We start from the raw sequence: 24840 nt of genomic DNA on the forward strand, positions 1-24840 counted from the left end.
ATAAAAGAAAGTCTACATGTGAATGTCATCTAGAAACTTTGAAACATTCTGAAGAGAAGATAGAGCTTAAGTCCACTGAAATCTAGTATGTGGAAAACCATTTGACTGTGAAAGTTATTGGCAGAAAAACAAGGCAATAAGAAGCAAGAAAATTAGCTCCTTTTTATCTGTAGATGCATTTACAACATTACTAATAGATCAAATTCTTTTATTTCACAAAGACATTTTAAAAATAGCTCAAAATAGACTTCAATTTGATAACATGTATGAACAACTTCTGCATAAACGGATGACGGTTTCCCATATTGACTTTTGGTTAAATTTTCAAAGGAAGGTGAAATTGGTATGCTTGCAAAAATGCATGTGCTACACCCAGTGCATCTGTACTTCCATGTAAAAACTGTTCCTTGCCTGTGCAAAACAGTTAACTACATTTATAAACAGGCAACAACCCATACTACACATACAAATCTATAGGCAATCATCGATCTGCTGGATCATGGTGTACGTGTAAGAGGTCTATTCAGGTGCCCGATGAATCTGCTTATGGCTGGCAAGCCCAATGCAAGAATGACACATCTTGTTACAAATTTCACACATTCATGGGTTGTCTGACTTGTAGTCCAAGATTACAGCACGCTACTTTCTTCTTTCTCACTTTGCTTCCATCCTCTGGATCAAAGTCACTTCATGTTGAGCTGCACGCAGTGCCATATATTGCCCCCAGATTGGATGGGATTCTGTGCACTCCTCCCAGCTTTGTACATTGATGTTCAACAACTGTGTACCATTTTTGCACATGTCGTGGTACCGCCATAAATGGTGACCTGGCTTTCTAGAGCCATCTCAAATCTCTCTGTACAAAATATTCTGGGGGATACAGTCTCCTCCCATTTTCCTGACATGACTGAGCCATCACAACCTCTTCTTCTTGATAACGATTTTTAAGTGTCAGTCCTGTGTGCTCCAGCACTTCTATGCTTGGTATTTTGTCTTCTCACTTCATTTTCAGACACTTGTGCTGGCATCTCGTGTAGAAACAGTTCAGTCTCCTGCATATCATAGAATCATAAAAGATTAGACACCTCAGGAGATCATCTAGTCCAACCCCGGGCATAAAACAGGACCAAATCCAACTAAATCATCCCAGCCAGGGCTTTGTCAAGACGGGCCTTAAAAACCTCTAAAGATGGAGATTCCATCACCTCCCTAGATAACTCATTCCAATGCTTCACCACCCTCCTAGTGAAATAGTGTTTCCTAATATCCAACCTAGACCTCCCCCACTGCAACTTGAGACCATTGCTCCTTGTTCTGTCATCTGCCACCACTGACAACAGCCAAGCTCCATCCTCTTTGGAACCCCCTTTCAGGTAGTTGAAGGTTGCTATCAAATCCCCCCTCACTCTTCTCTTCTGCAGACTAAACAAGCCCAATTCCCTCAGCCTCTCCTCATAAGTCATGTGCCCCAGCCTTCTGATAATGTTGTTGCCCTCCGCTGGACTCTCTCCAATTTGTCCACATCCTTTCTGTAGTGGGGGGCCCAAAACTGGATGCAGTATGCCAGATGTGGCCTCACCAGTGCAGAATAGAGGGGAATAATTACTTCCCTCAGTCCGCTGGCAATGCTCCTACTAATGCAGCCCAATATGCTGTTAGCCTTCTTGGCAACAAGATCACACTGCTGACTCATGTCCAGCTTCTCATCCACTGTAATCCCCAGGTCCTTTTCTGCAGAACTGCAGCTTAGCCAGTCTGTCCCCAGCTTGTAGTGGTGCATGGGATTCTTCCATCCTAAGTGCAAGACTAAGTGCATAGCATTACATTTCTGTAATAGCCATTTCTGTCATAAAGCAGGGATGACAGCACACAAGTCTCATAAATTTGCATCTTCATCTTAGTTGATAGTTTGCTGTTATTCCATGCACATTTCTGTAATAGCCCAAAATTCTTAGCTGCTTTTCCAGTTCTGTTAGTCAATTCAGTCTGAATGTCAAGATTCCTGCTGATTGTAGAACTCAAGTAGCAAAAGCTATCAATGACGCCAGGAGAGATGTCAGGCATTGGTTCTTCCACCCATTGGTACATGATCACAATCTTCTTGAAACTAATTGTCAACCCAAAGCTCTTGCTTAATGCAGAAAATCTACCCAACAGATTTTGCAGGGAATACTTACCGTGGACAACCAAGGCCACATCCTCCACAAACAGGAAATCTCTCCGACCCAGCTCTTTCACCTTGGCTTTTGCTCTAATCCTTGCAGTGTTAAACAAACTTCAATTTAGTCTGGTTTGAAGATAAATGCCATCATTGTTGTCCTTAAATGCATGAAAAAGCAGGAATGAAAAGTAGATGTTAAGAAGCACGGGGGCTAACACACATCCGTTTCACATCTTGTTGATATTAAAGGCATTTGATTCTCTGTTTTCATACACTACAGTTGCCCTCATATTTTTATATAATGAACGAACGATGTTCAGCAATTTGGGTGGACAACCCAGCCGCTTCAGAACAATAAAGAGGCCCTGTCTGTTGACCATATCGATACATATACAAATACCCGTGTGAAAATTTGGCTCTCGTGCCTATCAGGAACTGGTACTGGTTAACTGCAAGGGAACTCTGTTTTTTTATGGCTTTTCTAGCTTTAACATCCCAGTAGGTTATGGTATAAACATTCATTACCTTGAGAGAAATTAGAAACAATGTTAAAAACCAAAGCAGAGAAATACTTACATGATTTTTAATTACAAATCACTAAAACCTACTGAGCTGTATAATATGAAACACACTTACTTGTGCAATCCAAATTATAATAGTGTCATGGGTAGATTAGCTCCTCTGTATTTAACTATATTTGGAAAAATAAACAATGCTTTCATTTTTACTTAGAAATATGGTATAGTTAGTGAAAAAATGGATTAACACATTATCTTTTCAGTGGTTCAAAACATTTGCATCCTGAAATTAAATGGAATCCAACTGAGGTTCTGTTGTCTTTCAGATACAGGCTTAGTTACAAGGTGATGCATTAATGATTAACCCATTGATATTGTAATTTTTCTAGTATACACAGAAAGAAATTCTCATATTATAGGTTGCTGGGAACCTTAATATTTCACAAATTGGGGATCATTAGGGATGTTTTCCACCTCAGAGCTATACTAATTGTGATTGTGTTGATGACATACATGATTCTACTTAAATTGAAAGTCACTGCTTACTAAAGAGGTTGAACCCTGAGTTTAAGGCCTTGGTGACTGATTTGATTAGTCCATTTGAGTGAGAATAGGGCAACACAGGGGCTATGTTAATGGAACTTAAACAATAGGCCATCACTAATCAGAGACCTCAAGGTTGAAGTGAGGTTAATTGTTATGCGGGTGGTATTTGAAAAGAAGTGTTAACTGGTGTAATGCGCTATGGGACTGTAGTATTTGAACATGCAGCCTCAGGGCCAGATGTTTTGTTTAGGTTCCCACTGAAATTTAAAGCTACGTTATGTACATCTCTAAACCGCAGCCTATATGCCATTGCCTTTAGATACATCACAAGAGCAACAACTAACTGACAATAGAAATGAGCCCAGGAACAACATTCAGGTCCAAATCTGGTACTGTATTTCAATCCTCTCCTAAAATCTGTGGGGTCGAAGCTGTTTCAGAGTTCTGGTTAAAACCAATAGGCCCCAGCCCTAAAATTAGCTTCTAGACATGGGTTTCAAATTACAAATTCCCCCCAAAGCTCAGGAAGCTTTAAATCCAGGGTTCTGGTTTAGGCCTATAATAAAAAACTATGTTCATTGTGATTGGTTAATCACTAAATAATGGGAATTATCGTCTTGAAAATACAATGTCCTGATGTAAGAATACTTTGGTATCATTTTAAAGAAGTATTATTGATACCTTTAGGTTGATACACATTTAAATGCAAACACACAGTATCTTAAAATAATGTCTCATTGCCAGTTGCAGGTTTCTGAAGTGTAAATTTTTCTTACACATATATAGAATGGGTTCCTGCAGAAGGGGATAGTAGGCATCAGTGTATGCCATTTGGGAAAATCCTACTAGCATTACTCATATAAGTAGCTCCATTGACTTTGAGGGTACTTCTTGGGAAGTATTTGTTTCAGTTCTGCCTACACATTGGTCACCCGAGTCACATGGTATTGTTTCTAATCCCTGATTGAGTAACTGAAGTGTTATAAACAGAGAGGGCAATACAAGATGTGACTAGCAGCATACCAATTATGTTGAACAAATCCAGTTAAGAAACAAAACTTTCACTTTCTGTGTACACACAGCAACATGCAAGGAAGGGCTGGGAAAACATGCAGGTATACATAAAAATCTAGTATAGCAATGGAAATATAAAGATATTTTAACACAATCACATATGGAATTTACAAGTCATGCATAAGTGCCCAATATTTTGATGTATTCCCATGATAGAAACAAAAAGATGGGCAAGAAATGACAGACACATAACACACACCCTCGTTGTCCTTTATAGGCACTGTCTTTCCCTAAAAGGAATCTCTCTATTTTTTATTTCTTCTGTGAAAATAATCAGTCCTCCCATGTGTACCCAGTATTAGCAAAGTCTTTCCAATGTAGTTGGAAGGATCACTGGGTGTTGAGGACAGAGCAGCTGTAGGCTTTATGAAAATCAGTGATTCACAGTATGTTAACATAGCTACCCTGCACACCAAATGGCTATTTAAAGAAAACCCTTTAATTGCAGCCTATGGGGAAGGACGGATGGAGGGTCAAAATGTTGGACATAAGCACTTCACTGTTGATAACAAAACACTTTCACTATGAGAAAATGAGCTTTGAAAAATAAAACTAAATGATAAGTTGACGTGCTAGATACTACACAGCAAATGCAATTTCCTCTCCAGGTATATGTGTACTCTCTTAGAAAATATAAAAGGGACTTTGAGAAGAACGGTCTTGAACAGCTTCAAGAGCAAGTAATAGTGAGCAAAGAGCGGGGGAAATACTTTGGTTTAAAATCTATTGAACCACATTTCATATAAAAGAACACGCGAACAAACTGTTTAACGTTGCACTGGGTCAAATTCAGGTCCTGGTGTAAATCTGGGGGGGGGGGTTGTTTGTTTGCTTGCTTGTTTTCTCTTATTTTGTCCCTTGTAGTAACACCCCAGTCATGGATCAGGACCTCATTGTGCTAGGCGCTGTACAAACACAGAACAGAAAGATGGTCCCTGCTCCAAAGAGCTTACAAATGAAATATAAGGCAAGGGACAACAGCTGGATGCAGATAGACATATGGAGGATTGTTCACTATAGCAAAGCACTTAAGCATGTGCTTTAAGCATGTGAATAGTCCCATTGAAATCAATGGTCGGAATTCCCAATCTGAAGTGGCTGGAGAACTGCAGTTAAGAATTTCCCTTGTGTAGATGGCACAAAGCTAGCAGAGATGAATCTGCCACCAACTCCACTACCCACCATACCATCTGCTGCGCTGAAACTCAGCTGAATGGGGCATGGGGAGTAAGGTGACCAGATGTCCTGATTTTATAGGGACAGTCCCGATTTTTGGGTCTTTTTCTTATATAGGCTCCTATTACCCCCCACCCCCATCCCGATTTTTCACATTTGCTGTCTGGTCACCCTAGGTCTACCCACCTAAAGGGAGGCAAGTGGGAAGGATGGGGAAGAGGGTGAGGTAGTGCTTCAGGGAAGGAGATGGGAGGGGATTGGGCATGACAGAGTGAAGCTTTGCTATGGCCAAGTCATCACTCATTAAGTTCCTGAGGGAACTTACCCAGGCAGCATAGTTTAAAGGTGCATCCCTGCAACTTTTAAGCTGAGTGGCTGAGAATCAGGGGCCTGCAATTAGTGCTTAGGCAGCCCGGCTCCCTCCTCCTCTACTGCACACACATTGCCAGAGCTCTGTGCATGTGCAGTGGATAATCAGGCCCATTGGGACTACTCATGTGCTTAAAGTTAAGCATGTGCTTTAAGCGCGTTGCCAGACTGGGACCTCTGGGCCTTGTGTTTTGACGTGCTTCAACTCCCATTGGCTTCAGAGGGAGCTGAGGTCATTCAGTATCTTCCAGGAGCAGACATGTTGTTTTGTAATTCTAGATTTACTAGTGAGTGGCAATTTAGGATGTTGATGGATGTTACACACCAAATGAGTGGGACACATAAATAACAATGGCTGATTTCGTTTCTGTTCATCAAGGCCTTCCTACTTCCAAGCTTACTGACTTACAGACTTGAGGGGTTCGCAGGCAAAGAGAAAGACAAACATGCTTTCCCAGTAAAATAGCACTAACGGTGACAGTTGTGGGGATGCTAGTTACATCTGCATGGAAACAATTCTAACTCTCAGTTCCCCTCCTCTAACTTTTGCTGTAAAATGCATAAAAAATAATATTACCCATGGCAACCAATGGAACAAATAATACATGCGCTTTCTCTGAAATACAGGTCTTTCTCACAAAAGGGCAAAATCCTGCATTCAGCAGCTCCAGTGTAAATTTGGAGTTACTGCAGCCACCTCCAGTATGTGACAGCACCTTAAAAGTAACATTTAGCTCTTGGCTTGCACTGGTTATCTCCATCGCTTTGGGTATTACGGCTGCTCCCAGCCAACCCACCACATCTGTCTCCTTGAAGCTGAGTGCATTCAACACTTAGAAGGGTCAGGCACTAAGACGTGTCAGATAATCCTATATCTATATCTGTACTTGCTACATCGTTGCCCAGTCAAAACCCTCACTGAATTCAGGAGAGTGAAAAAATTGCAGGACTTGACAAAAATATTCTTGTTGGCAAATGTAATGTTTACTGAAAGAGGCATCATGTTTAACTTCATGGGAAAGGGGAATGCAGTAATTAATGTGATCCATGGCAGAACCTGTCCTTCTCTTTCTACCTTCCCTTCATCTTTAAGAAGCTTTAAAATAAAAGTTAATTTTAAAATGTTAAATCTCAGAGGATTATTTCATTGTTGATTTGCTGATTTTATTTTGAGGAGAGGAATAGAATCTTCCAGTAGCTCTACACATTTTTTATTCAAAGTATAAAAATTGTCCTGATTATCTGTATAGTCCTTGATGTACTCAACACACTGTTTACTACAGCTTTGATTAATTATCCATAACTAGTAAAACCTTTCAAAATTTTTAACTGCAAGAGCTAATTAAATGAACAAATGATTCTGTTTGATCCAGATATACTTTGAGTCGTTCATTTTAAGTTAAATGATCCTCTTTTTGTAACACAATCTGTACATGTCCAGTAATGGAATAAATTTTAGCAGCTGCACTGTATTTACTGTTACTCATTTCCTTCTGTCTGAACTGCTCGTGTTTTCAGGTAGTACAAGATACCCACATTACACCAAGCAAAACAAGCTTTAAAAAATCCCCCAAAACTACAGTGTGTGCTCTATATGAATCAGATTATTTAGGGTTTTCAAAACAGCCTTCAAAGATTCCATTTAAATCCCCAAATTGCAATCTGTAATTTAAACAAACCTTTCCCTGAGGTGAAGTAAACATGTGCTGGACAGCAGATATTTCTAAACATGCCAGCTTGCCCACTATATGGCCAAACTGTTTATTCAACTGAAGCTTGGACAAGAGCCACCACATCAGTGTCACAGTCTCTCAGCACATGTGAAGAAAATACATGCGATACATAGCAAATTAGGTGTCATGCTCTAGAAGGAGTGGAATAGGATTGATTTGCCACTTTTAGCAATGCTCTTTTACTGTCAGCCATGGCTTTGAGAAAAGCATTAGAGATTCTTGTCACAGATGTTTCTTTCATAAACTGTTGTGGGAGAATGACATTCTGCAAAAATGGTTTACTACTCTGCTTTCTTCTCTTGGGAAAAACAAAGTGCGCTACTCAGCCTAGCCAAATGGGCTCAAGGAACGCTCCTCATTTATACCACAATAGCATTAAGGATCATGACATTTACAGAGCTGATCTCAGAGACTCTGTTGGCAAATGTACAGTGCAGAGGTATTTATCCAAAGTGTGTGCCACTGATTTTTTTTTCTTGCATTAGTTCAGTGGCGTGAAACTGGCCAGTTGGGTGTTGAAAATTGAGACGATAAAAAGGATTGAGCTTACACACCATGCATTAAGTGAATGGTTCACACTGGCTTTGAGTGATTAATCACCTTTAACAAAACCAGAACAAAACAAAAACCAACCCCACCACTACTACAGTTTTTAAAGCTAGAAATCCCCTTTGGTTTACTTTAAGTTACAACATTGCAAAATACATGAAATATAACCATGAGACTAGATCATTTTTGATATCAAAATAACTCGTCGTTAGGAAAAATATTTTAAGTTGTTTATATCTAGACTGACAGGGAGACAATGATCTACTATTTTTAGGTCAGAAACTTTACTTGAAAACATTTGAGAATGCAAATTTTCTGAATTCAGGTTGAAAGGTTTTGTATGAATATTTGCTCTGATGTAAAAAAATAGTTACTGTAGCAACGGCAACATCACATGGTGTTTTTTCTAGACTGTACTTTGTAAGTCATAGACAAGTTATCCACATGTCACACTAATTTTCATACTTTTATATAATGTTAATTAAGCAAAAACAAAACAAAAAGCCCCAAACCCTAATAATGCCATACATTTTCCCATTTTGCAGTTCATTTTAAAGTAATATTTTCCTATGCAGTCTCATATTCCCTCAGTAGAATCAGGGGAGGGAAGGGCAGAGAGAGGGCCATAAAATGATGGGATAGGGAGCAGTCTGGAGGTTCAGGCAGTCCATGTGCATGCCCCAGTCCTACATACAAATGCCCTGGCATCAAAATGGTTTACACATTGAAATCAGGACACAATTACTGCTGAAGGACTACGCCCCAATGTACTAGCTCAAACTTCCTTCTCTCATGAGAATACTGCAGACTGAAACAAAGTTTCCTGCACAATTTTTTTTTCCTGTTCTATGGGCTTTTCTGTGGGAGTACCGATAGACGGCATTTTTATTTATTTATTTATGTTTAATATGATGAATTCAGCACTATTAGAAAATAATAGCATGGCAGGCTTGAGCTAGCTGTAATGAAGCTAATGGTGCCACAGCCTTCTACACAACAATGTACCTTAGGCTTGATTTAAAACAAACAAACAAACAAACAAACAAACCCTAATGAAACAAAACCATATGCTGGACATACAATTCTCTTCCTGGAGAGAGGATGAGGGAGAGAATGAACCACGCATGGCAGATGTCGTTCATGGGACAAGGCACATGAGGTAATATTCTTTACTGGACCAACTTCTGTCAGTGAGAGAGACATGCTTTCAAGCTTATGCATGTTCATGTTGCTTAATGCACTACTGGAAGGTGTTTAGGTTACTGCAGAGATGAGGCCAGGTAAACTCTCTAAGTCAGGAACTGTATTTGTTCTGTGTTTGTACAACACCTAGCACAATGGGTCCTTGGTCCATGACTAGGGGTCCTAGGTGTTGCTGCATTATAAATCATGGTTATAAAAACTATTTATATTTATATTCAGAGAGCGAGAGAGAGAGAGTAGATTTGCATCTCTCCTGCTATTCTGTACCTTGGACTCTTCTTAAAACTTAACTGTCAGTTGTGCCAAATTGTGTGATGGCCTTGTTATATACACAAATGTTCTCTAGAAGAAGAGCATTCCTCACCACAGAGGTCAGATTTTACTCTAGTTACATCACAGGAAACCTGTAGTAATGCCCCTGATGACAACAGAGTTGCTTCAGATGAAGGTTTAGGTTTTGGAACCCTTTCTCACGTTGATGAGCACTTACAATGCTCATTGGCACGAGAAAAGGTTGCACAACCTGATCCCGATGACTCTGGTGTAACTAATAGCAAAATTTGGTCCAAGGTCTCCAAAAGTGAAAGGCTAGTGTAAGTAATTATTTTAAGCACCTATACCTTTTTCTCTCCTTGATTACGTGTTCATTCAGAAGGGCTTCACTGTAATTCAGTATACAGTACACTGCAGTTCTGTATGATTAGCTTCATGGAATGGGTATGTGTTCCTTTTGCAGGTTGTTTGTTTATATATCTCTAGCTATATATATCATTCTTTAAAAATCCTGTCTACTGTCCTGTATTTGAATAATAAAAAGACTGCATTTAATTTGCAGCTGTGACTGTGTTCAGTCTTTATGTATACAGTCAGACTGAAAATCTATGTCTTAGTTTCTAAGTTGGCATGATTCCCAGATTGCAATGTGGTAAAACTTTTGACATGAGATATTAAACAAATGACAAGAATTTCATGCAAGATTTGCTTCTATAGAGTATCTGTGTACTCTTTATCTTTCTTTTCTTCACCATTCATGTTTTCAGATTTTGGTTTATTTTGCCATGTAAATGTCAACAAGTTTGATTAAGTGTAAACAAGAATTTAGAATTCATCTTTCAGTGGAGCCTCACAGCAAAAGGAACATTCAATACAAGAGAAGGTACTGCAGTACAGGTATTAAACAGATTTTTCCTCAAAAGCTGAATTTCTGGAATTCTGTGGCATTTTGAGACCAACTTTCTGATTAGGGAATGATAATTCTATGGCTGTATTCCTCAAACTATAACCTTGGCTGCAGGATTCTAGTTTCACAGCTATGAAATCATTCTATACCCCTGGATTCATGTAATAGTCTCAGTATATCTTGCCATAGATCTTAAAGAAGAATGGCAAAAAATGGACTAAATCCAACCTGTATATAAGGAAAAAAACAGATGTACATTACTCAAATGACATATGCAAGCTTGCAATGTGGTGATAAGTATGGAATTCTAGACACAATAGTGTGCTACCACCCATGCACGGGTATCTCCACAGGCTGCACAAATCCATGGCAAGGGTTGTGGTTGCAAAAGAGGCATGGACACCAAGTAGTCTGGTGAGAATATTTGCAGCTATAATAAACCCATACAAAAAGCAATAGCAGAAGGCAAAATGCGACAGAAGCTGAAGTCAGGAGCACCCCACAGCACATTGGATGGCCCTGCGTGACATTCTGCCCTGTTATGGCAGACTACACAAGATAATATCTATTGAGCTGCGTGCACCTGGTGTTGCATGTGGGAACACATTATTGTTTCCTGTACTGCGCTTGCCTTTGTGCATATACTTGGGATTTATTTAGCCCATTATATTAGTATGTGTCAAAAAATGTTGCATAAAGGTTTCTACTAAAGTGCTGAAATGATTAAAAAGGTTCTATACAAAAAAGATCTGGCACTTTATAATTAAACAGGGCTATTTAGCAACCTGGGAGCTGTTAAGCTGGATTCCTCCATGAACATCAGGAGTGACATCAGGCACTAACTGATGCAAAACAAACAAACAAAAAGCTGACATACTGCTATTGGCAAGCCAGGGAAAGTCTTTTTTAAACAACCACATTTAATGACCTTTTGTATCCACTGCTGTTTCCTCTGGCAGCTCTGGGCAGGGGTCTGTTCTTTGAAACTTGTTTGTTATATTTTTAACATTTAACCGTCTAACATAGGAGCTGTTCTCATTGTACTCCTTTTAAAGTGCCACGAGGACTATTTTTGACAGGTGACTAAGAAGAAACAAAAATTGACTATTAAAAGGCTTTCAAATGATATTGTTAAAAATACAGCAGCAGCATCTAAAATATTTCCAATAACATTCTCCTTTGGCCTGGTTCCTGTTGTATTTGCTGCTGTTTATTTCACATCACTAGTGATTTAGCAGAAAAGGATTGGTCAGTATCCAGTATAATGTCGATGCTGACATAAAACATTGATCTGCAAGTTCAAAAGAGGGGGAATGATTTTAAACAAAGTTGGATGAATTTGGAAAAAAACAAAAAAATTAAAAAAAAAACACCCTGGGGCAGATCCTCAAATTAGCTTAAGTGAAGAGATGCCAATTTACACCAACCTGGTATTCATAAACTTTAATTCCAATTCCAAATGACTATGGAGTTTGACTGTGTTCTTGACTCTTTTGATTTACATGTGAACAATCTCTCGGGGGGTTTTGCCTACAGGAATGTTTGGGGAACAACTGGGTTTCTGATAAATGTCCAAATTCACATATGACCAAGGGTATTTTTGCCTAAACAGATTTTTTTTAAAAATTGGCTACTCATAATTTGCCATTCATTATTTATTTGAAAAGTTTCATTTATCCAATCAGTGAGTAGAAACAATACCATGTGACTTTAAGTATACTAATTCATGGTGAACCAGCCAAGTGAAAAATTTGTGAATGTGAATAATCCCATTGGTTGAAATGTAAAAGCTGGTGATTGAATTCTAGAAACTGTTCATTGAATGGAGAAAAAGTTAGAAAAAATCAGTCTTTGTGAATGTTTTGAAAATCAGGAGAAAGGGTTACATTCAACTGATAAATTGTTTACAATGAATCATTGAACCAGATCTAGCCTGAAAGTACTATCTTCATTTCGAATGAACCCAGAGCAGGTTGATTGTGTGTGTGTTTGCGCATCTTTTGCTGTCCACAAAGGATTCTATGGCTAGCTAGCCTATTGCTGGTTAGAGACCTAACAAACCTATAACTGATCTATGTTGTAATGAAAAGGTCCAACCAATTTATGAGTGGGCACAATGCCATCCAAACAGATGGGTCTGAGTGCCAGCAGTCAAAATACCAAGTAAGTTAATCAAATGCAGATATTGAGGCTGGGCAGATTTCACAGCCAGGAGCACTGAATGTTGAGCCCATGTAATTAACAGAATGTGACATCATTAAACCAGCTCTGGGCTGGATTGATTTTGAAAAATAAAATAAATACTTTACATGTTATGGAAGGGAGAACCTAAAAGGAGGCTGATTTTCAATAGTCAGGATATGGCAGAAGGAAGCCAAAGATTCCAAATCAGAGACCACAGGTTTACTTTTCATGCATGTTCATGGCCCAGTGCCAGATTTAGATGTTCCAGTGCCTGTGTACAATGGATGGCACTCTAATGGGAGTGAAAGATGAGGAGTCAACCCAGTTGAGTTTGCCTTACTCCCCTTTTGCCTTTCCATAAAGCATAGAGCAGCAAATCTTTCTTCCCTGGCCAACATTTGTCAGAGTAAGAGTAAGTCGGATATTCTCTGAACAGAGCTTTTGTTGATGAAACAACAGTAATTTATTAAAAATTGATCCTACAAAATAAATATATTTTCAAATTATATTTAAATTCCATAAGATCCTACAGCAGCAACTATGAATTACACTCAACCACCATACCAAAAAATCCATTATTCGCTCAAGTCTACTGCCACCTTCCCCCGAAATTCTGCCACAAGTGAAGAGGTTTAAACTTTGCTTATGACAACATAGGAACCCTGCTCAAAGAATCTGCAGGGAGTATGTGCTGAATCAGCTATCCTCTGCTGGCCATGTCCATGCTCATTCCTTTGATGAACTTCCAGTGACTGGACTGGACTGGAGCTGCTCAGCAATAATTTATGAATACTGCATGTTGACTGGTTTATTGGGATGTTTACTGTATGAATTTATTGGTTTAATTTAAAAGGGGTCTGTAAGGACAACAGTAGGAAGGAAACAATGGCTCAAATAAGCTGCCTCCTGGTAAACACTTGAGGGACAACAGGAGAGCCACTGACTCTGAGGATTCTTGTTTCATGTCCTACTAACAGTCTCCGGACTGGGCCAGAAGGGCAAAAGCCCAGGAACTGAGAAGAACAGGGACTCTGGCTAAGTTAAAAACTCTCTTTTCATAGGGAAGGCAGTTGTGGATATGTTCAGGAAAGCTGAGTGAGATAAGAACCCACTGAGGTGCCTGAAGAAGTTAGGCCCGCATAGGTCACCATCACAGGATGGTAGAGCTTTAGGTGAGGTAGACAAGCCTGTAGACTGTTGTCTCAAAATCCTTTTTTCCTATTGTGACAATTGTCCCTGCCAGCAGGTAGGGGATCTTGGGGGACAATTACCACACAGGTGGGGTGCAAAATAAACTTTATTAAGAAAATACAAAAACAGGGAAAATTCAATAGTGAGGGGTGTGGGGTTTGTTAAGGTAGACAATTGGGGAGGGGTTTCTTTTGGTGAACAGTATAGGGGGTTTCAATAGTGGGGTACAATACAGTTGGTAAACAATTAACACTGAGGTATAAATGTAACAGGTAGCTAACAATTTCTATATAGAAAGGTGAGTCACAGCAGCATATAACCAACTAACAGTTATGGATAAAAATGTGTTAAATAACAAACAATTTTAGGTAAAAATGTGTCACAGTGGTGTAAATATAGAATGTGAGGTGCATCAGAGAGGGAAAAGTAACCAATGGGGTTTTATGCTAGATTGGGATGGAGGAAGAGGAGCATGTGGTGGAGCAGAGGAAGATTTAAACTTAGAGAGACACAGAGAACAGACAGACTGTAAGGAGTCAGATAGACACAAAGAAGCTGGTGGGGGAGGGAGAGTTGCAGTGGAAAGACAGACTTAACCACAATTATACAAAACACAGCAAAATCTTATCTATGATCTAACTTAACCAAGACTACACAAATTAGCAAGTAACAAAACACAATGCAACAATTCTTTAAACCTAACTTACAGAGTATAATGCTAAACTTAACTTAACCTAATACTTATACTAGGGGTGGTTGTTCAAGGGTGTGGCTGCAGCAGTGGAACAAAGCAGGTAAGCTGCCCAGGATAGAATTCAGGGAGGCACAGGCTTATTTCTAGCAGCAAAGGAGCTGCAAAACCAGAAACAGATTACAGATGCAGACCAAGGAGTTAACTTGGGTCTGTCCGTTGGGGAAAGAAAAAGCCAGCAGCTAAAACAGGAAGGGTCTGCAAGAGAGAGTTCTTACCAATCCCCAGGACAACAGCAGAGGCAGAAGCAGGTACAGTAGTTTCAGCATCAGAGGACGCAGAGAGGACTCAATTCGTTCACAATAATCAGGAGATCTCCAGGCAAAATTCGTTGTTCGTGGGAGGGGAGTTTAAAAACGGGGGTACGCTCAAAAACAAACGAGAGCGGGGGGAGGGCCCTCTCAAAGACCCCTAGCTGATCAGACCAGGTGGCAATGCAGGACCTTCTCCGAGGTCTGCTTACAAAATGTCTGGTTATATAGGCAGACTTAGGCAGTTTCCCGCCAGTAACTTTGATTGGTTCCCCTTCTTACAGGGGAGGAGAGAAGACTTCAGGTGAGCACAGACATGTCTGGGCAAGTCCTAAATCACAGGCATGACTTACATGCTCAGCTATGTGGCCATATAAGGTCTTGCATTCTTGGGCAGTGCCCCCTACACCGAGCCCAGGTCTGAACAAAGGAGGCAGAGGCCCACCCCCACCTGAGCAGAGCAATGGCTCCGGTTAGTCTGCAAAGGCCATTCCACTGAGCAGGGCCAGGCTATGACTCTTGCTAGCCCCATGGCCGGGGGGGGGGCGGCCACACAGAGAGGAAAACAGAAAGGAATGCAGCAGGGTGGCGGCTGTAACAGACAACAATAAACAATCCTTTGGTTTAAGAAGGCTGTTTGATCACTATATACTATTGATCATAGATGCCTGAGGGAAAGAAGCGCAGGTGATGAACCCAGTCAGCATGTCTGGGTAAGCACTGTTGATACCAGGGCCCTGTCTGAGTGGAAGAGACATATGATTCCACACAGGAGAGATGAAGTCATTAGGCCCGATGCCTGATGAAGTACACTCAGAGAAACCAGGAAAGGGACAGAGGTGCAGCTGGCCCTGCAACCATGACACCTCCATTTCCTTCTTGTGAACTGAAGCAGTGACACTCCTCCCTGCCCTAGTGGGTTGTGTTGGCCATTTCCTGAAGTCCACCCATCTTAGGAGGCTTCTCTACTCCCAACCCCATTGCATTTGCAGTGTGCTTAAATTGGGTGCCACAGACTGTGGTTAAGAGTGCTGCACAACATCAACATGTATTGGTCACTAATGCCAAGACCTTCCCTCTGCCCCAGCCAGCTCCAGCACTCATGCTGTCATGGGTCTGCTCATTCTACTCTTCCCAAGAGGAGATATTTCTGCACCTCCAGTATGGATCAGCAAGTGGTTAGGGCCTGCAGCCTGCAATGGAGGCTGGATTTACCCTTTGTGCTAATCATTGTGCGTTCCTCAGGATCGCCAGCCCTAAGTACTCAAACATCATGATTCAAACCAGACCCCAACAAAGCATAAGGTTGGCTAAAAAAATCATGAGATTTAAAAAAAAAGAATGAACTTGGGTTGTTTGTTCGGTTGGTTGGTTCTGGCCTTTCGAGTTCTGAGCCTTTAGGTTTCATGTTTTCAAGATTTTTCCTCAAAACCATGCAGACTAGAAACTTACTTTAAAAAAAAAAAAGAAAGCTGAGATTTCTCTTATAATCCCTTGATTCCAGGAGCTGGAGCTTAAGGAAAAACATGAAATATTGGGACTCACAATGAAATCTCAAAAGGTTGCAAAAGTGGTTCTTCAGTCTGTGTGCTAAGGAGCCAGGAAGGGACAAGGTGTGTGTCTGTGTCCAGCTTCCTGTGTAAAGAAGACTCTTTGTGTTTACTATATTTGAGTCCTACCACTTCTATATTGTGACAGACCCTACAAAAAACAACAAGAGAGCTCCTCCCACATACCTGGGATGAGTTGCTGAAGCATGCTATTAGGAACTAGTAAGTCATCCTGGGATGCCCAATCTATAAAAAAAAAAAAGTATTTCAGTTATTTTTTAAAAAAAATACTTTTATAAATGTGTCATCTTTTAATAACCTTACAACACTACTGTGTGAGAGCATGACAACACACTCATAGCCTGTATTAATAAACTGCTAATAACAAGGATAATAAGAATTTGTTTGGCCTATGAATAGTCCATGAACAGTAAATATTATCATATAATGTATTACTATTTATATCCACATGGGGTCCTGTTCTCCCACATAAAATAGTTTATTTGGAATGGAGGTTGGGGGGAGGTGCATGTTAACCAAGACTATTTTTTACAACCAGTAAAACTTTAAGATGTTTTTAAATTTTACAATATCATCATCACCCTACAATAGTTAAAGACATTGCCTTTGGCCTTTTATCTCACAACCCACTCTACAAGGGCTAATATTTTGATAATATCACTTTACCCAAGTATGTCTTGTTGCTTAATCTATAAGGCCTGATCCTGCCACTGTTTCTCATCCCGGGTAGTACCTTATTTCTGGAATAGTCTAATTGTTTTCAGCAGACCTTACTCACATGTATGTGTAATGGATATATTCATAAACACGTTTGCTAGGATGACTAATATTTTAAGTAGAGGTGTGGACAATACCAGCTTTTCTGGATAATCATTGGACAATGTCAGAATTACTGCGGGCAATTTGTTTCAATTGCGTGAGTTTACTAACGCTGAGACCAAATTCTCCTCTGTTATATTACTGCGTTCCCATTGAAATCAGGGTTTGGGGGCTGGGTGGGGAGGACCAGCAGTACAATTGGCCATGCTGTTTAATACCTGACTTGTAACAGAGTATGAATATGAAGCTCATCTTTTTTTCTTGAAAATTTTTAAAAGCATATTAAAATATAATATGTTAAAATTTTATGCCTGTTGTTTATCTTTATGGGTTTCAGTTAATTATCCTTTCAGGTACAGTTATGCATTGGATGACAGTCAGAGTGTGGCATTTTTAAGGTTAAAATCATTGTACAGGCCAATTTCCTCACTGCTGAACTTGTCTTTTTATAGCCCACCTGTCTTGATGTAATTTACACTTTTTCATGATGCAGCCATTTGTAGTAAGTTCTCCAGCAGAAAGATTGTCTTTTGTAAATATTTAGCCATGAGCATATACCTGCTCTGTCACTCCAATCTTTAACACACAAAGTGCCTGACTTTTATTAATAGCCCTATAACAAACATGAAACATTGTAAGAACAGAGAATCAGTTTTCTATGTCTCCTTGTTATTATTTCATTTGAGCTAAATAAGAATAGGGCTAGCAGATGAGTTATTCATGTGAAGGTTGGAAGAAATATCACTCTAGGTTCCAGGACCCCTGCAGGTTTCCACAGATTTTACCAAAATATTTTTGTAGATTCCTATTGTTTTTTTTTTACTTAAAAATATGGCAGAACTGAATGAAATGAATAGGCCTCTTTCAAGAGTAAAAAAAAAAAATTCAATTTCATTGCCCAGCATGTAACATTTTTCTGTGTGTTTCAAATATGCTGTAAAACTAGATCTCCATGTCTTTTTAATAGAGAAACTTAGCACTTTGAAAAATCACAGACAAATACAGGAAGACTGTAGATGATTCAGCTTTCTATAGTTATGATGCTATTATGTTTTTTTTTACTTTGTTCACACTGTTTTGTTTTTAGTAAACTTTGCTTGAATAGTGAAGGAAATATAAGCTTTTAGAATTAACTTGTGCCTTGCATCACAAATGGAATAAAATCCATAATATACAAAGTATGTAGGTACAGCTGAAAAACAAATGAGTCCTTTTGGTCTGATGTGGCTCAGTGCATAAGGTCAGTTAGACTTTACACTTCCTGTAAAGCTCTAAAGGTTATTTGGATGTATCTCCTAACAGGAAACAGCAACAAGCAGGGAGGAAAAACTCTTAAAAGAGGATACTCCCATAGGAACACATTGGTAACAATTCTGTCTGCCTAAATCTGTTGAGAGTCTACCAGCAGTTTGTGCTAGGTATGGCATTGATATTTAGTCCTGAGTCAACTTGCTACAGTCTTTCAGTCTTCTAAAGCACACTTTGTACATTACTCTGGAGGCTAGGAAAAAATATGGTGTTCATATTGTAAAGCAGCAGCTAAGTAAAAATGTACCTGGAATTAATATCTTCCCGTCTAAGCCTATATAATACAATGTAGAGTACCTACAGATAAACCAATGGGTAATCAAACTTTTTACAAACTTAAATATTCTACAAAGTTAAACAAATTTCAGTAAAACAAACAAAACATTTACAGCTATGATTAAAACGGCCTTCCTTCAGTGCATGGGTTGCTTTTGTTGCGAGAGAGACTCATCTACATTTCATTCTGAACCTTAAGTGATAGCATTGAAATTGAAAAACAAATGTCTCACTTCATACTTTGCGCTGAGTTTCTTTGAACTTCAACTGCATGCGCAAGGGGAAAAGGTGCCACTCCTAACATCTTGCATGTGAGACCAAGGGAATTCACTTCAAAACATATTTTCTCCTTCACATAAACCTACCTGGTTTGAAAGAAATCGTATGGATTTGATGCTTATGAAAAGGGCTAGATCAGTGGGCTGAGGTGCCGAAGTGCTCTTTTTATCCACAGTAGAGATACAGCAAATGCAAACTTCCCCGCCCTGTTTTATCAATGAACCTCTCAATCCTCACATAAAAGAATATTACTAAGAGAAAGGAGTTCAAACTTCATCAGGCCCATTCAGTCCTTGGCCTGTCTAGCTGAAGCAGCCAACAAGAATAGCAGTTTCTGCCAGTTGTGGTAAGAATGGTCTGAGGATTCTAGATTTATTTTCCTTAGGCCTGTCCCATCCTCTGTGAATATGCTAAGCCACAGTTCTTCTACCTTTTTGTCTGTGAAGGCCACAGGAATTAAAGGACAAATATGATGGTCTGTTTGTGATATGGATGGTATTTGATGTGAGTGGTGTGGTTGGCTTTTAGTGGGGTTTTGTTTTACCTGGATAGCTGATATTTAACTGTCTTGCTGTTTTTTTTCCCCCTTAGCTAGCTGCCTTACTGTTTATTATAGCCAGATTTTTTGTTGTTGCTTTGGTGGGTGTTTGGTTCTGGGATGCCTGCCTGGTTCAGCATTGGCCAATTCTAGGCTGTCAAGTTTTGGAATATCTGGGCTGACTATTTCAGGGCTGGCTGGTTGGCTCTGTGTTGGCTGGTTGGCTTAAGGTTGATTGGACTTAGGCTGCTCAAACTGGCCATCTACTCCATCCACTCCATAGTCAGCTTATTTATTTACTTTGCCAGCCATCCCGATTTTATTGCTGATAACTCCTCTTTCCCAGTTTAGTTGTCTCATATTTCTTCACAGAAGGTGGCATAAAGTACCTCCTCTTCATTGCTAAACATTACCCTACAGTAGACTGGAAAATGAAAATGGATTTATCTGAAGGCTTACTAGGCAGCAAAGTGTGGATAAGGTGTACAGGACTTGAAACTAACTGCCCTAAAGAATTCATGCACATTTTGGAACCAAGCCGTTTAGGGAAATAAATCTGTTGTATAGTGAAAAAGCTCTAATTCTGTGGATCTAACAAAGCAAAATATGACTCAAACAATAGAGCCAGAACTGAAATACATAAACTTGAATAGACACTTCAAAAATCCTCCATGATCTTGAAAAAGTGAAGCATTGGCACCCACTAGCTCTAGAATGACAACAGTTATGGATCAAATATTTATAAATTGGAATTCAGCACCATGGCCACAGAGTGAGGAATAGAAGCAACACAAAAACAAAATGCGATACAATTTTTTAGGAGATTAAAAGTTTGGTTGATAAAGGTAACTTTATTGACATAATAGACTTTGACTTATATAAAACATTTCATTTACCACATGACATTCTGATTAAAAAACTAACACTTTGCAAAACCAATGGTGCTTATATTAAATGGATTCAAAACTGGCTAATTTACAGATCTCAGAATGTAATTGTAAATGGGGAATTGTCATACAATAGGAGTGTTTCTAGTGGAGATTCACAAGGATATATTTGTGACCCAGTCCTATTTAATATCTTTATTAGTGGTGGAGTGGTAAATAGGGATATGAACACATCAGTTCTACATAGTGTTCTGGATCATTTGATATAGTGGTCTAATTTGAACAGCAAGCATTTCATTACAGCTAGATACAAGGTCATATATCTAGGACAAAAAATGTAGGTCACGCTTATAGGAGGGCTGACTGTATTTCAGAAAGCAATGACATTGAAAGGGACCTAAAGATCATGATAAATAGCCAATTTAACTTGAGCTCCTAGTGCCAATTGGTGGTAATTAAGTGGAATAATTTTCCTAGGGATGTGGTGGATTCTCTGCCACTTGAACTCTTTAAATCAAGGTTAGATGTATTTCTAAAATGGGTAGTCAACGGGCGGCCCATGGGCCAAATGTGGACTGCCAGACATTTTTTATTGGACCCCAAAATCTTTTATTTACTGATCATCTTTATTTATTTATTTATTTATTTTCTCTAGAGTATAGACCTTGACTATATCTTGACCAAGAAATTTGGACCTTGACAAAAATAATTGACTACCCCTGTAATTTAAAAGGTATGCTCTAGCTTAACTAGAAGTTATGGTCTTAATGCAGGAACCACTTGGTGAAATTCTATGGCTTTATTGTGCAAGAGGTCAGACTAGATTATCATCATAATCCCTTCTGATTTAAATTCTGTGTATCTATCAGAAGCAGAAGAGATAAAAGACAACAGCAAGGAGAATAGAGATGGGCCAGCAGCTGCAAAATTCACATACAAATCCTAACCTAAATTTCCACAAAGTTTGGGAGTTTTTGGGTCTTGCACTTGTCTGAAAGCCATTGCTGAAGAACAGCCAAATGTCTGAAGTGTACAATTGATTTCTTTCTCTATTTCAATAAATTTCCTTCCAACTAGGGCTGTCGATTAATCACAGTTAACTCATGCAATTAACTCAAAAAATTAATTGTGATTAAAAAATTAATCATGATTAATTGTAATTTTAACCACACTGTTAAACAATAGAATACCAATTTATTAACTATTTTGGATGTTTTGCTACATTTTCATATATATTGTATTCTGTGTTGTAATTTAAATCAAAGTGTATATTTTTATTAAAAATATTTGCACTGTAAAAATGATAAAATAAATAGTATTTTTCAGTTCACCTCCTACAAGTACTGTAGTGCAATCTCTTTATTGTGAAAGTGCAACTTACAAATGTAGATTCTTTTTGTTACATAACTGAACTAAAAAACAAAACAACATAAAACTTTGAAGCCTACAAGTCCACTCAGTCCTACTTCTTGTCCAGACAATCGCTAAGAGAAACAAGTTTGTTTACATTTACAGGAGATAATGCTGTCCTCTTCTTGTTTACAGTCTCTCTAGAAAGTGAGAACAGGCATTCACATGGCACTTTTGTAGCCAGCATTGCAAGGTATTTATATGCCAGCTATGCTAAACATTTGTATGCCCCTTCATGCTTTGGCCACCATTCCAGAGGACATGATTTCATGCTGATGATGCTTGTTAAAAAAATAATGTGTTAATTACTTAGTGACTGAACTCCTTGAGGGAGAATTGTATGTCTCCTGCTCTGTTTTACCCGCATTCTGCCATATATTTCATGTTATAGCAATTGCGGATGATGACCCAGCACATGTTGTTCATTTTAAGAACACTTTCACTGCAGATTTGACAAAACATAAAGAAGGTACCAATGTGAGATTTCTAAACATAGCTAAAGCACTCGACCCAAGGTTTAAGAATCTGAAGTGCCGTCCAAAATCTGAGAGGGATGAGGTGTGGAGCATGCTTTCAGAAGTCTTAAATGAGCAACAATCTAATGTGGAAACTACAGAACCCAAACAACCAAAAAAGAAAATCAACCTTCTGCAAGTGGCATCTGACTCAGATGATGAAAATGAACATGCGTCAGTCCGCATTGCTTTGGATCATTATCAAGCAGAACCCGTCATCAGTATGGAAGCATGTCCTCTAGAATGGTGGTTGAAGCATGAAGGGACATATGAATCTTTAGCACATCTGGCATGTAAATATCTTGCGATGCTGACTACAACAGCGCCATGTGAATGCCTGTTTTCACTTTCAAGTGACATTGTAAACAAGAAGTGGGCAGCATTATTTCCTGCAACTGTTAACAAACTTGTTCGTATGAGTGATTGGCTGAATAAGAAGTAGGACTGAGTGGACTTGTAGGTTCTAAAGTTTTACATTGTTTTGTTTTTGAATGCAGTTATTTTTTGTACATAATTTTGTACATAATTTTTTGTACATAATTCTACATTCAACTTTCATGCTAAAGAGATTGCACTACAGTACTTTGTATTAGGTGAATTGAAAAATACTATTTCTTTTATTTTTTTTACTGTGCAAATACTTGTAATAAAAAATAAATATAAAGTGATTGCTGTACACTTTGTATTCTGTTTTGTAATTGAAATCAATATATTTGAAAATGTAGAAAACATCCAAAAATATTTAAACAAATGTTATTCTATTATTAACAGTGCGATTAATTGCGATTACTTTTTTAAATTGACAGCCCTACTTCCAACCCATCATGTAACATCACAATAAATCACACATCTGGCATGTTTAGCAGAATAATCAAGTGGTAAACATACTATATATCTATAATTGTTTGCTTCTCAGGTGTAGCAGATTGCATTTCTTACCCAACAAACAGATTTTTTGAGATTACTCTAAATTGGCCTGGAGAAAGCATGAAAGCAAGAAAGACTGACAGACTGAACCTGGATCCCATTTTCTCTACTTAACACTGGTGCAGTTCCATTAAATCAACAAGATTGCACCAGTGTGTTTGAGATTAGAATTATGGCTTTATTTTCTTTGTCTTTATTTTAGTTAAAAACAAAGACCAAGACTTTTCTTACAGTGCCGTGTGCTCTATAAGCTGCTGTATTTGGTACTGAAAATGTGACTAAGCTGATGGATCCTGAGACAAAAGGAAGCCTAGAATATGGGTTCTCAATAGCTTGGAGTCCCTCCCTTCCCCTTCATGACTCTGCAGATCACCCTTCCTCCCCTTTGCAATCGTGTAACATTCCTGTGACACATACAGTAATTCCTTCCATTACATTGACAAGTAATATTAGGAAAGCATTGCATGCGTAGTGGTATATTTTGCTATATCCTTATATGATTTAGAAGCTGGAAATAAGGAAGAGTAGTCATCAGCATGTATTTTGTGGTCTCCAGACCACAATTAGGGAAACTCTGTTTTAATGTATACATTTGTATTTGTGCATAATCTTTCCAAGGCTATTTCAAACTAATAGTCTCCGCTGCCTTACCCACACAGGGTATTGTAGTTAGTAGTTATATATCCACCCTACCAATAAATTAAAGTGAAGTAGAACCTTTCATGTCAAAGGATCCTGAAGTGCTTTACAAAGGTTACAGCCCATACATGTTTGAATCACTTCACACACATCCAGCTCAGGGGTGAATTATGGCAGCTGCTTAACAGAATGCAGCGGCACAACACAATGGTTGAGAGAGTAAGAGCAAACTACTCTCCCAGTGCCTGTGCTAGTAACTCAGTTGGGCGCTGAACACGTTGGGGAAAGAAGGGACAAATTCCCTCCTCTGGGCCACAGAGCAGCCAATCAATACTTGGCCAAATGGCTGAAGTAGCCTCCTTGGCCCTTGTGTCACTTCTATCTATGGCAAAGAAGAACTGAAGGAGAAAGGAACCTATGGCTCTCTTCCTTCCACTGAACAGTCACTACACAGCAGTGCACAAAGAGCACTTTATGTAGCATCTCCAAAGTCTTGCTCCTCTCTGCACTGACCCCACTGTGAGACCCTGGTACCTGCAAAGGAGGGGGCAGGACTTAGAGATGAAGAATATTGGGTGCAGTTGAAACTGGTGGGAAAAATTAGGTAGGCAGAATGTTATTAATCATACTGATATTTATCCAGGACTTCAGTAAGTATCTCAATATTGGCAGTGCTAGAAATTTTCTGCATTGCTTTGGCCTGTCTTTGGGCTCATGCAGATTCCTCAGAAACTATACAGCTTAGAAACAGGGAGTTAGAGGAAAACCCTTAGTTTCACTGTCAA

The 24840-nt window shown here is 39.0% G+C and overlaps 1 long non-coding RNA gene across 2 annotated transcripts; it reads right to left on the bottom strand.

Annotated features, from left to right (window-relative positions):
* Positions 1 to 211: 211 nt before the first annotated feature.
* LOC123377735 lies at positions 212 to 19470 on the bottom strand. 2 transcript variants are annotated; one of them, XR_006582296.1, is made up of 5 exons: positions 19226 to 19470; positions 16623 to 16682; positions 2798 to 2852; positions 2178 to 2319; positions 212 to 1052 (listed from the first exon to the last, which is right to left on the bottom strand). It is a non-coding gene; the product is annotated as an uncharacterized LOC123377735 (long non-coding RNA). The 2 variants fall into 2 exon arrangements; XR_006582295.1 differs by lacking the exon at positions 2798 to 2852.
* Between the last annotated feature and the right edge of the window lie 5370 nt (positions 19471 to 24840).

Source organism: Mauremys mutica, chromosome 9, assembly GCF_020497125.1.
Source record: "Mauremys mutica isolate MM-2020 ecotype Southern chromosome 9, ASM2049712v1, whole genome shotgun sequence".
NCBI classification, from domain to species: domain Eukaryota; kingdom Metazoa; phylum Chordata; order Testudines; family Geoemydidae; genus Mauremys; species Mauremys mutica.